General features: G+C 47.8%; 1 protein-coding gene across 2 annotated transcripts in view; it reads right to left on the reverse strand.

Annotated features, from left to right (window-relative positions):
* Window positions 1–12,827, reverse strand: part of FBXO41 (F-box protein 41) — a 107,584-nt gene that overhangs the window by 60,787 nt on the left and 33,970 nt on the right. Inside the window, exon 1 of one of the 2 annotated variants that reach the window (XM_081924932.1) lies at window positions 5,551–6,156. The exons of the other annotated variant lie outside the window; for it this stretch is intronic. The gene's annotated coding sequence lies outside the window, so the exon portion shown is untranslated. Of the gene's footprint in view, window positions 1–5,550; window positions 6,157–12,827 lie in introns of those variants that run through there. 2 annotated transcript variants of the gene reach the window in all.

The raw sequence follows: 12,827 nt of genomic DNA on the forward strand, positions 1-12,827 counted from the left end.
ACCCCACCCATCTGGCTGGGTTTTCCCAGCCACCCCGGGCGGATTCCAACAACAGTTTCCCTGGTGTTTAATCAGAATCTCCTTCCTTGTAACTTGAAGCCATGGGTTCGAGTTCTACCCTCTGGAGCAGGAGAAAACAAACTTGCTCCCTCTTCCATGTGACAGCCCTGGAGATATTTGAAGAGGGCTCTCATCTCTCCTCTCTGTCTCCTCTTCTCCAGGCTAAACATACCCAGTTCCTTCAACCACTCCTCATAAGGCTTAGTTTCCAGACCCTTGATCATTTTGGTTGCCCTCCTCTGCACACGTTCCAGCTTACAGTATCAACATCCTTAAGTTGTGGTGCCCAGAACTGGACACAGCACTCCAGGTGTGGCCTGACTAAGGCAGAATAGAGCGGGACTAATCCTTCCCTTGATCTGGACACTAGACTTCTGTTGATGTAGCCTAGAACATCATTAGGTTTTTTTGCTGCTGCATCGCACTCTGGACTCATTTTAAGCCTGTGGTCCCCTGAGACCTCTAGATCAGGTGTCTGCAAACTTACCGTGCCTCGGGCTGGTGTCTCCAGTGCTGATCATGCGACGGGCCAGAGGGTGAGGGAGCGCATGCCCATACGCATGCAAACACGCTATTTCTGGCGCACTTCCGGGTCGGGGGAGCACCGGAAATAGCTTGGGCACGGGCCTCCTCTGACCCGGATGTGCACCAGAAATAATGCTTGCACATGCGCAAATAATGCTTGCGCATGCACACAAGCTATTTCCGGTGCTCCTCCGACCCGCAAGTGGGCAGCCGCACAGGGAAGCGCCGGTAAGAGTGGGCGGCGGCAGCGGGTGGCAGGGGTTGCCGCAGGCTGGATAAACGAGTCCCTCGGGCCTTATCCGGCCCGCCGGCCTTAGTTTGGGGAACCCTGATCTAGGTCATTTCCACATGTTCTGCTAGTAAGCCATGTGTCCCCTATCATATATTTCTGCATCTTGTTCTTCCTGCCTAGAACATCTGCTCTCATTGCTGCTCCCTGCAGATATCATTCCCAAGCCCCTTTTTCTCAAAATGTTTACTGGGAAGAGGGGGCAGGATAACTTCAGCAAGTTGGAATGACCCACAAGTATTGCTTGGTAACAGTCAAATGCACAAACCTAGGGCAGACTCTCACCCAATGCCACCTGGGACTACAAGCCCCAGAGGTTAGTATGAAAAGGCGCGATTTCGCTACCAACCTCCTGCCCCAGTAATGCAAAAAGAAAGAAAGAAAGTGAACTTGAATCGGATGTGATGGAGCACAACTTGTGACAAGACACCTTCTTATTCAATGTGCGAAATGCAGGGAAGTGTGACAAAGTGTCAGAGACACACACACACTCCTAAGTTCCCAAAAATGTGATGACATAGCATAAGACAAATACAGTGGCACCTCGGGTTAAGAACTTAATTCGTTCTGGAGGTCAGATCTTAACCTGAAGCACCACTTTAGCCAATGGGGCCTCCTGCTGCTGCACAATTTCTGTTCTCATCCTGAAGCAAAGTTCTTAACCCAAGGTACTATTTCTGGGTTAGTGGAGTCTGTAACCTGAAGCGACTGTAACCCAAGGTACCACTGTATGCTATGTAGCTACTGCCCCTTCATCAGAAGAGCAAGCAAAATACAACACAGTCCCTGTCCGAAAGGAGTTACAGTCTCTTTTCGACAGGCAAAACCAGATGGAAGGGAAACCAACTTGAACCAGCTTCCTGGGAGGCCACAAAAATCGCTTAACCCAGGGACCTTCCGGCAAGTGACATCCGGCACAGATGTTGAATTTGACTGGTGCACCACATTCTGAAGTCTGCAGACGAGTGTCCAAAGTGGAATATTTAGCTTGGAGAAGAGAAGACTGAGAGATGATAGGATAAAGGTAAAGCTAAAGCTAAAGGGACCCCTGACCATTAGGTCCAGTCGTGGCCAACTCTGGGGTTGCGGCGCTCATCTTGCTTTACTGGCTGAGGGAGCCGGTGTACAGCTTCCGGGTCATGTGGCCAGCACGACTAAGCTCTGGTGAACCAGAGCAGCGCACAGAAACACCATTTACCTTCCTGCTGGAGTGGTACCTATTTATCTACTTGCATTTTGATGTGCTTTTGAACTGCTAGGTTGGCAGGAGCAGGGACCGAGCAATGGGAGCTCACCCCGTTGCGGGGATTCGAACCGCTGACCTTCTGATTGGCAAGTCCTAGGTTCTGTGGTTTAACCCACAGCACCACCCACGTCCCGTGTATTTGTTGCGATGATAGGATAGCTGTCTCCAAATATCTGAAGGGTTGTCCCACGGAAGATGGAGCAAGCTTGTTTTCTCCTGCTCTGGAGTCGTAGGACTCGAACCAATGGCTTCAAATGACAAGGAAGGAGATTCCAGCTATATATTAGGAAGAGATTTCTGATGCTAAAAGCTGTTCAAACTATCTTGGAAAGTGGGGGCCTGGACCTCCCTTCCTTAGAGCTTTTTAGACAGGGGTTGCATGGCCATCTGTCTGGGGTTTGTTAGCTGTGGTTCCTGCATTGCAGGGGTTGGACTAGATGACACCTGGAGAGCCCCTTTCCTTTCTACAATTCTATCATTCCAAAATGGTCCAGATTTCCATTTTGCCTCCAGCAATCACAGATTTGTTATCTGAGGTTTCCTCCCCTCCAAACCAACAGCAACAACAATTTATTACCTGTACCCCACCCATCTGGCTGGGTTACCCTAACTTGGCTTCCAACAGTTCCAGTTACAGAAGGCACCACATTGAGCCGCATGAAATGGAAGTCCATCAACCTCACCAAGAAACTTGCACAGGTACAGACTGATATCTTCTTTCTTACTAAATGCAAGAACCTGGACATTATACCCAAGGGTCTTAGAATTAAGAACCCTCTACAATCCACGTATCCCACTGAATATGCAAGAAAACTATGCAACACTTTCTCTAAGAAGCTGCTCAAACTTAAAACCATGGAGACACCTGGCCTGAACAAAGACCTTGGATTCTTATCTCATTATACATGACAAAGCCATTTTTCACCTTCTCACCCCTTGCTTTTTCCTGTAAGACCTATTGCAGTCATTAAGAGTCGTCAACAGGCTCATCACAGCTATCTGCCCATCACCCATTCCCACCACCCTTCTGAGTAATACCCCTCCCCACCTTCTCACTATATAGAAGGGTCTGGAAACTTCTGTTTCAGTGTATCTGAAGAAGTGTGCATGCACACGAAAGCTCATACCAAGAACTAACTTAGTTGGTCTTTAAGGTGCTACTGGAAGGATTTTTTTTTTGTTTTGGCTTCCAACAGAATATAAAACAAAACATCAAACATTAAGAGCTTCCCTATGCAGGGCTGCCTTCAGATTTCTTCTGAAAGTTGTCCATCTCTTTGACATCTGGTGGGAGGGCATTCCATGGGGCAGGCACAACTACCAAGAAGGCCCTTACAACAATTGTTTTCCTGATCGCATACCGTATTAAATGATTTTGCTTTGAAATGAGCAATTGGAGGGTATTTGAGGAGAGGGTTCTGGCTCAAACGTTGAGTAGCCAACTTGGGCATGTTGTCACTCAGCCTCAGTTCCTCATCTGTAACATGGGCGCAGCAATGACATACCTTGAACATTAACGCCTTCCTTTGAAATAAGGATTTAAAAAACCCAGACCCTGGTTCCATCCCTTCAAAACTCTAGCACGAAAATCCCCTGCTTTCATGAATGAGCACCATTTGGCAATTTCCCATTCTTTCTCCTGACACCTCACTCTTTCCCCACCAAACCACTTTCTTTGAAGTGAGCAAAATTGCCATCCAAAAGGGACGAATTCTTCACCCGGATTTCCCTTAATGTCTCCTAATGTTTCTCTCGTGTTTTAGAGCCCAATGACATTCTTTCCCGTGACTGAAAACACACATTTCCCCTTTGATGGTTTCTGCAGCCCCTTAAACAAGGAAACCCGTGATGCAGCGCAACTACGACTGAGATGGGATTTGAGAGCATTGATGCTGAAATCAGAGCTGGGCTTTCCACAGAAATCCACTGCTTGGAAATTGGAAGCAGAACCGCCAAAAGGAATTCCTCCTATGGGCTTTGCACTTGCTCAACTCTAAGCCTCTGTGTGCAAGACCATGTCCCTTTTGCATACTGTACAGCACTTGGCACAAGTCACAGATGGCACGGTGCCTTCTCCAATTCAAAATAGTGAGCTCTAGGAACCTGGGGATCTGCTTTGTCTGCCTTATTCAGTGCCGTCCACTCTGGCTGGCAGCTGCTCTCCAAGGTTTCAGGCAGGAGAGTCTCCCAGCCTCACCTGGAGGTTCCAGGGGTTGAACCCAGCCCTTCTGCATTCAAATCAGCTGTTCTGCCAGCGATCTACAGCCCTTTCTAGCTAGAAAACGGAGGCTTATTCTTCCTTAGCAAATTTCCTTCGGAATCTTGGTTCTCCCGTCCACACACACACCAGAATGCAAACATGACAAAGGTCGGTTTTGCATTAAATAGCTCCCTGAGTAAATAGCTCACAGGGGGAGTTTCTGTGACCCTGCAAACCTCCCACAATATTTCTGAAAACGTATCGCCCATATATATTTTTTGCATACTTAACCACAGGGCTCTTCTTAAACTCTCTCGCCTGGCTCATTACAGACCCCAAAGTAGTTCGCAAACCCTCTAGTTGCAATATTAATACTCAGCCATCATTCCAGTTAACCCTTGCTGGCCCGCATCCACGGCGGCTCTGATTGTAAAGCTACAACTGAGGCGGCGCATCTCCAGAAAGCAAGATCTCAACCTCCGAGCATTCATAACTGCCTTATGGATAACACTCCCGACAATCTGGATTTCATGCAACGGTTACTATGAGATACTGCGATAGCAAATTTGCACATGCAGAGTGGAGAAGAGGGGGGGAGGGAGGGAGGGAGACGGGGGGGGGGCTCTTTTCTTTTCTCCAGCTACATCAGATAGAGGGGAAAGGGTGGGGGGAGAGAAGAAAAGAAAACTGGAATAATAGAACCTCTTACGGCAGAGACTAAAGGAGTCCGTATTGAATTCTGTTTTGTGAGTCACTGTCAGCTAATTGGATGGTCTGTGCGGGGAGAGCTACACAGAAAACCTCTGCAATCCTCGCCTCTAGAATTTGCTCCTTGCTTTTCATCCTTCCATTCTGCCTGGAAAGACGCGAAAGATTTCAGGGGATGGGGGAGCAGAGATCCACACATTCGCTCCCCTCCTTATTTTTGCCTGCTCCTCCAAAGGCCACGGTGTGACATTTCCAACCTACTCCCAGCGTGGGGTGGGTGTTTTTTCTTTTTAACCCTACACCTGGCTGGCACAGAAACCCGAGCGTTGGAAAAATTGTTCATTTTACAGGCTCCGTGATGGGGGAGAAAATAAAAAACACCCACCCACATTGAAAGGAGACGTGCGCCGCTGTGCAAGGCAAGGCAGAAGCATCCTTTCTCGCTCTTCGCTTTTCCCCAACCCAGAGAATTTTGCACATCAGCCTGACAGCATGCCCGTGGGGAGAGAGAGAGAGCCTTACCTTCAGGGCTGGCCTGCCTGATCTCCCCGTTTTCACAGGTCCTGGAGCGAGCAGGTAATGGCAGCGGGCGCAGGAGATGGTCTGCGGAGGCTGCACACCTGCCCAGGTGTCCTGGCTGCCCTCCTCGCACGCGGCGCCTGGATGAGGAGACGGAGCTCGGGGACGCACAGTCTCTCCTGCTTAGTCCATACCTGTGTTCTGGGTCCTGCAAAGGAGAGAGAGAGAGAGAGAAATCCCTTTCCTTCCCAGAGAGGGCGGTAGCAGCTCTTATCTGCTGTGCCTTTAGAAGGAGGCAGAGAGAGAGAGAGAAGGCGCGCCAGACCAAAAACCTCTCTCCAATTCCAAGGAGGTGGCGGTGGGGGGGAGGCGGGATACGATAATCTGACCCAACCGCCCCTTGTGGGGGGGGGGGGGGGGAAACCAGCGACAGCGAGACCCTTTGTCGGAGCTGGGGAGGCCGAGAAGGCGGTGAGATGGAGAGAGAGGAGGAGGAGGGGACGCTTTTCCTGAGCTCAGCAGCACCCATCAGCTGACTGCAATCTCCGTGCCTCCATTTCCAAGGGAGCCACAGAGAAAAGAGAGGGGGAGTGGAAATGGGTGCGGGGGGGGCGAGGAGGAGGAGGAAGAGGAGGAGGAGGAGGAGGGGAGATGCGGGAGGCCAAACTGGAAGGGTCTCTCTGGGCTGGAGGAAGGAGTTTGCAGCTGCTCAAGAGGCGGGTGGGGAGGGAGGGGGGTTTGGCACGGCTCCCGGGCCCCCCCTTCCACTCAACAAGCACCCCTAACCCCAGCTGGCTGTGCACTGTGAAGCAGCCTCTCTGCTCCATGGCAGCCCCTCCTGCGCCGTCTGGCTGCGGGGCTGCGATGCCAGGGGGGCCGTTGCCCTTCTGTCTCTGCCCTGTGCCAAGCGCCCATGTTTTTTTTGGGGGGGGGGGCAGAGAGGCAGCCGGCACACCACCAGGGCCAGCGCGAACCTCTCCGCGTTTTGCAAAACACCCCCTTTGCGTCCCTTTTCTCCCTCCCCGGAGCGAAAGGGGCGTGTGTGTGTGCCAGCTTGCACACCCAGGCGCAAGGTCACTCGACGCGCACACTCGATATATTTGCGCGTGCATTGCACCGACTGCAGAACTGAGCGCCAACCCGCGCTGCAGATTTGCAGCCGAGGAATCGCCCCCCAAAAGATGCAACGATGGCTCTGCTCTGCTTCTGAATACAGTACCAGTTGCTGGAAACTGCGGGCGAGGAGAGTGGCGCTTGTGCCCTCGGCTCCTTCTGGCGGGTTTCTCATACTGGGCATACTGGGCATGTGGTTGGCCATTGTCCCGATCCACCTACGTGGGTTCTTAATTCTGCAGCCCGGTTCCCCACACGACCCTCTCCAACCGTAGGCGGTTTATAAATCCCAGCAGTATGGCGCACCGGTTAGAGCGCCAGAGTGCCTCTCAGCTTAAACTACCTCGCAGGGTTGTTGCGGCGATTAAATGAGGAGAGGGGAGGACCACCCGCACCACTCTGAGTTCCTTGGAGGAATAGGTGGTATGTGGGTGTAAGAAATGAGTAAATAATAGTAATAGAAAATAAAAAAGATAATATATAAGGATTGTCTGAAGGCAGCCCTGTTCAGGGAAGTTTTTAATATTTAATGCTGCATTGTTTTAAACACTTGATTGGGAGCCGCCCAGAGTGGCTGGGGAAACTCAGCCAGATGGGCGGGGTATAAATAAATTATTATTATTATTAATTATTATTATTATTATTATTATTATTATTATTATTATTATTATTATTACTATTATTATTATTATTACCGCACAGTACTAAAAATCCATTGACTCTCAGCAGAGAGTCAAAAGGCACCACAGGGCAAAACACACACGTGTAACAGCCGAGACTCAGATGATTAATATTAAATAAATAAAATGGTGTTAGAATTCTGGGAGAATTGAAAAAGACCTGCTGGCACGGAAAATGTATTAATGTGGTTGCTTGGCAAGGCTCTGTAGGGAGAGGGTTTTTTGGAGGGGGACACCACTAAAAAGCCCCTGTCTCTTGTGGCCACCCACCAGGGTGAGGGGGAACTCTGAGCTAGGGAAAGGAGAAAAATGACCTTCAGTTCAAATTTTGAAAACCTACCTAATTCACACTCTCTGTGTGAATTATAATTATAATTAAGGGAAAATTCTTGCAAAGACATGCAAGCAAGGCAAAATGGCGTACAAATACCTGGATCTTAGGAACAACGCACACTGAACCAGTGGCGTAGCGTGGGTTGTCAACACCCGGGGCAAGGCAAGTAATTTGCGCCCCCTAACCCGTGAATTTGCGCCCCCTAACCCATGGATTTGCACCCCCTAACCCTAACCCCCAGATGTTGCGCCCAGTGCGGCCGGCCCCCCCTGCACCCCCACGCTACGCCACTGCACTGAACTGCTGGTGATTTTTCGTGAGGACTTTTAACAAGTTAATAAAATGCAACCCGAGGTAGAAATGGGGGGAACTGAACGCAATCCGCCCATCCCTAGTCAGAGCAGAGCCTCTATAGATGATCTCAGGTAGGTACGTTTTCTATTTGGATGATTGGCCTCAGCAGTGCAGAGACAAGGCTCTGCTAGCACCATGGACAGCTCCGTGAAGAGCTGAGCATAGAGGTTGCTTCAGCAGCAAGCAGCCATCCTTGGGCTGGGACTTCAATTAGGTCCTGCAGCCCTTTCCCAGGAGCAGGCTCCTCTTTCTGCTGGGGCCTCTTCCATTTATAGGGACCCACCCTGTTTTAGCAGTCGTGGAGTCCAACAGAGCAAAGGAGACCCTGGTTCCGCTACAGCATGACATCCTAAGGCCGGAAAGCAGCTGTTACTCATCTGTGAGATAGCTCACTTGGTAAGGCATGAGCCTTTTAATCTCAGGGTGGTGGGTTCGTGCCCCACGTTGGACAAAAAGATTCCTGCATTGCAGGGGGTTGGACTAGATGGCCTTCACGATCCCTTTCAGATGGACAATTCTATGATATTAGTATTATTGTTGTTTAGTTGTGTCCGACTCTTCGTGACCCCCTGGACCAGAGCACGCCAGGCACTCCTGTCATCCACTGCCTCCCGCAATTCGGTCAAACTCATGCTGGTAGTTTTGAGAACACTGTCCCACCATCTTGTCCTCTGTCGTCCCCTTCTCCTTGTGCCCTCCATCTTTCCCAACATCAGGGTCTTTTCCAGGGAGTCTTCTCTTCTCATGAGGTGGCCAAAGTACTGGAGCCTCAGCTTCAGGATCTGTCCTTCCAGTGAGCACTCAGGGCTGATTTCCTTCAGAATGGAGAAGTTGGATCTTCTTGCAGTCCATGGGACTCTCAAGAGTCTCCTCCAGCACCATAATTCAAAAGCATCAATTCTTCTTCATGGTCCATCTCTCACTTCCATACATCACTACTAGGAAAACCTTAGGTTTAACTATACAGACTTTTGTCAGCAAGGTGATGTCTCTGCTTTTTAAGATGCTGTCTAGGTTTGCCATCGCCTTTCTCCCAAGGAGCAGGCGTCTTTTAATTTTGTGACTGCTGTCACCATCTGCAGTGATCATGGAGCCCAAGAAAGTAAAATCTCTCACTGCCTCCATTTCTTCCCCTTCTATTTGCCAGGAAGTGATGGGACCAGTGGCCATGATCTTCATTTTTTTGATGTTGAGCTTCAGACCATATTTTGCGCTCTCCTCTTTCACCCTCATTAAAAGATTAGTTTTATTACTAATACATCATCATCATCATTTACACCAATAGTCTGCCTTTCTTCCAGGAAGCTCAAGGTGGCATACATACTTCCCCACCTTCCCATTTTATCCTCACAACACCCCTGTGAGGTGGGTTAGGCTGAGAGGCAGCCACTGCCCCCCCCCTTGCAAGGTCACACTCAGTGAGCTCCATGGCTGAGTGGGGATTTGAATCTTGCTCTCCTAGGTCCTAGTCTGACACTCTTACCAGTAAGCCACACTCTGCCAGAGCTGGCTGAGTGGCAGACAGTGGCAGAGAGACCAACGGTAGGAGAAGCCAGAGGTCAGTGGGTCAGTGTCCCATCTCCTGAAATGGAAGAACAGCCCCCACCACTGAGGGGGTCCTTGAGAGCATCCTTTCTTTCATTCTACACACCACCTCTCTGCTGGTCTGCCTTCCTCAACCTCTCATTGCCCCCATGTTTATATATATATATATATATATATATATATATATATATATATATATGCAGGTTTTGGTGTCCTCGGGTGTCTTCCCGTGTAAAAGTTGGGGTGTCTAGGCGACGTTTCGACGAGGTCTCACTCGTCATCTTCAGGCTGGTGCTTTCGGCTTCTTGTTACTGGAACAGAGCAGGATCTCAGTGTTTGAGTTCCTATAAATACTGTTGAGGGGGTGTGGTGTATAGCCTCCAATGTTCTGGGCAGAGAGGAAGTTCCCAGGCTAGTGTGCCTTTTCTTCTTTTGTTCCTTAATTACTTGAGGGATATCTTGAGTGATTTCTTGAGTGATATCCTGAGTACCACTTAGGTGGGTCATTAGGTGTGGATTAGTTGCTAAAGTCTTTGTGTCTTGACCTCTTGAACTTTGTGAAGAGTTTTTCTGAGAAGATGGCTGTACTGCACTTAGTTGTGCTCTGGCTTGGCTTCGTGTATAGGGGCGAGCTGTGGTTTTGTGGCCTGTGTCAGCCAGATCTGTGTAGGGATTGCAGGGGGGTGCAGCATCCGGAGGTGCCACCATGGTTTGGCTACTGGATGGTGTCTGTAATTTATCTGTGGAGAGGGTCTGGGTTTGGGTCTGGTGTGGTTGATTGGTGATGGCGTTCTGTGTGCCTCTGGATCTGGTGTCAGTTTTTGTGGGGAGGGCTAATTTCCAGATGTCTGGCAAGCGGGATGTGTCGTCACGCTTGTTCATGTTGTGAGGGTGTTTCTCTATCTCGATGGCTTCCATGATTATTCTCTTGTGGTGATGTTCCATGTTAAAGAGCAATTTGGAATCTGCAAAATTAATTTCGTGTCCTGTTTCTTTCATGTGTTGGAAAAGAGAGGAAGTTTTTTCTTCTTTTTTGACGGCATTCTTGTGTTCTGCGACACGTGCATTTATTCGTCTGTTTGTTTGTCCAATGTACGTGGCTGGGCAGACTTTGCAGGGTATTTCATAGACCCCTTGGTTTTCCAACTGGATTTTATCCTTGGGGTTTCTGAGGATATTGGCTATTTTTTGGTTGGTGCAAAAGGCTGTTTTGATATTGTGTTTATGGAGGATTTTGCTAATTTTATCTGTAGTGCCCTTGATATAAGGAAGGAGGGCCATGCCATTAAGTGGTACTCAGGATATCACTCAAGAAATCACTCAAGATATCCCTCAAGTAATTAAGGAACAAAAGAAGAAAAGGCACACTAGCCTGGGAACTTCCTCTCTGCCCAGAACATTGGAGGCTATACACCACACCCCCTCAACAGTATTTATAGGAACTCAAACACTGAGATCCTGCTCTGTTCCAGTAACAAGAAGCCGAAAGCACCAGCCTGAAGATGACGAGTGAGACCTCGTCGAAACGTCGCCTAGACACCCCAACTTTTACACGGGAAGACACCCGAGGACACCAAAACCTGCATTCCTGTACCCGTGAAAATCTACGAAAGCATATATATATATATATATATATGCAGGTTTTGGTGTCCTCGGGTGTCTTCCCGTGTAAAAGTTGGGGTGTCTAGGCGACGTTTCGACGAGGTCTCACTCGTCATCTTCAGGCTGGTGCTTTCGGCTTCTTGTTACTGGAACAGAGCAGGATCTCAGTGTTTGAGTTCCAGTAACAAGAAGCCGAAAGCACCAGCCTGAAGATGACGAGTGAGACCTCGTCGAAACGTCGCCTAGACACCCCAACTTTTACACGGGAAGACACCCGAGGACACAAAAACCTGCATTCCTGTACCCGTGAAAATCTACGAAAGCAAATATATATATATATATATATATATATATATATATATATATATATATATATATATATAATTTTATTAGTTTTTTAACATACCATTTTCAACAGTAATTAAACATACTTTTACATCTTATTTAATTTTTTTGACTTCCATCAGTCCTGTCTGAAAACTTTCTTTTTAATAAATAATATTTTATTAGATTTTAACGAGAAAAAAGATTACAGAAACAACAAAAAGATAAACACCAGAAAAATACAAAAACCAAAAATTCAACACAGAAACAAGAAGAAAATAAAAAAATAAAAAATCCCTCCTTTCAGTTTCTCACCATTCTTTTACTTATTTTCCTGACTTCCTCTCACCTCCCTCTTTGTATTCCATTTAAAAATTTATTCAGCAAATTCATACCCTCTTATCTTACTCTTAATTATGTGTCCCCATATAATATTACTTCATATTTTCATTTATAATCAAACCATTCTTGCAAATTCTTATTTCACCTTATTACGAAAAACTTTCCAATTCAATCTCTTAGTATACATTTCTCATTTTCCCTATTACATTTCAAACTCATAACCAATATCTCTATCTTTTCCTACTTTGTAACACTTCGTATATTCCTCCTCACAAAACTTCTTGTAGTCCTATTAGCGTAATTTGTTGATTGCAATTGCTCTTCAAATAATTCATATATTTCTTCCAATCTTCTGTAAATCTCTGGTCCCTCAGGTTTCGAATCCTTCCTGTCATTTTGTCCAATTCTGCATAGTCCATTCATTTCGTCTGCCATTCTTCTTTCGTCGGAATTTCTTCTTGCTTCCATTTCTGGGCTAACAGTACTCTTGCCGCTGTTGTTGCATATAAGAACAATTTAACATCTTGCCTATTAATGTCTTGGCCAAGTAAAAATGCTTCTGGTTTTTTTTAAGAATGTATATTTCAACATCTTTTTCATCTCATTATATATCATTTCCCAGAAGTTCTTTACTTCCTTGCCCCCGTGCTTCAGTTAAAGCCCAGAGGAATGTGTTGTGATGCAAGGACGTCCATAGGGCTTTCTCCATTCAGGAATCCTGGGCACCCAGAGCTCTTCTGACTGCCTGGGAATGTGTGTCCTTGATCTCTGACCATGCCTCTTCCTTGCCTGGGCAGAGGAAGGTGAGAGAGAGAGAGCATGTGCAGAAAGCAGCCTACCCCACAAAGCTTACATTCATGGCCCCACCTACTTGTGTCTGAAGCCCCGCCTACCACCAGCATGCGGCCCCCAGAACATTGCCCAGGAGGAGATGTGGCCCTTGGGCTGATCATGCCCCCATTCTCTAGAAGGAAAACAGGAGAATC

Source organism: Podarcis melisellensis (assembly GCF_964234715.1).
Source record: "Podarcis melisellensis genome assembly, chromosome: 9".
Classification (NCBI taxonomy): Eukaryota; Metazoa; Chordata; class Lepidosauria; order Squamata; family Lacertidae; genus Podarcis; species Podarcis melisellensis.